We start from the raw sequence: 413 nt of genomic DNA, 5'->3' as shown, positions 1-413 counted from the left end.
AAGCTTAGAGTGAATGTTCAGACCTTCAAGCAAAAAGATAGTGAATCCCTCTATGAAGCTTGGGAAAGATACAAGTAGTTGACCAAAAAGTGTCCTTCTGACATGCTTTCAGAGTGGACCATTTTGGATATATTCTATGATGGTCTCTCTGAGTTCTCTAAGATGTCACTGGACCATTCTGCAGGTGGATCCATTCACCTAAAGAAAATGCCTGCAGAAGCTCAACAACTCATTGACATGGTTGCAAATAACCAGTTCATGTACACTTCTGAGAGGAATCCTGTGAGTAATGGGACACCTCAGAAGAAGGGAGTTCTTGAAATTGATGCTCTGAATGCCATATTGGCTCAGAACAAAATGTTGACTCAGCAAGTCAACATGATTTCTCAGAGTCTGAATGGATTGCAAAATGC

At 40.9% G+C, this 413-nt stretch overlaps 1 non-coding gene across 1 annotated transcript; it reads right to left on the bottom strand.

Annotated features, from left to right (window-relative positions):
• Window positions 1-108, bottom strand: LOC130950425 (small nucleolar RNA R71). The gene has a single exon (XR_009073574.1). It is a non-coding gene; the product is annotated as a small nucleolar RNA R71 (small nucleolar RNA).
• Between the last annotated feature and the right edge of the window lie 305 nt (window positions 109-413).

The sequence above is a fragment of the Arachis stenosperma genome, chromosome 1, assembly GCF_014773155.1.
Source record: "Arachis stenosperma cultivar V10309 chromosome 1, arast.V10309.gnm1.PFL2, whole genome shotgun sequence".
Taxonomy (NCBI): domain Eukaryota; kingdom Viridiplantae; phylum Streptophyta; class Magnoliopsida; order Fabales; family Fabaceae; genus Arachis; species Arachis stenosperma.
Note: the sequence above shows the minus strand (reverse complement) of the source record. Positions and strands in the feature narration are given on the sequence as shown.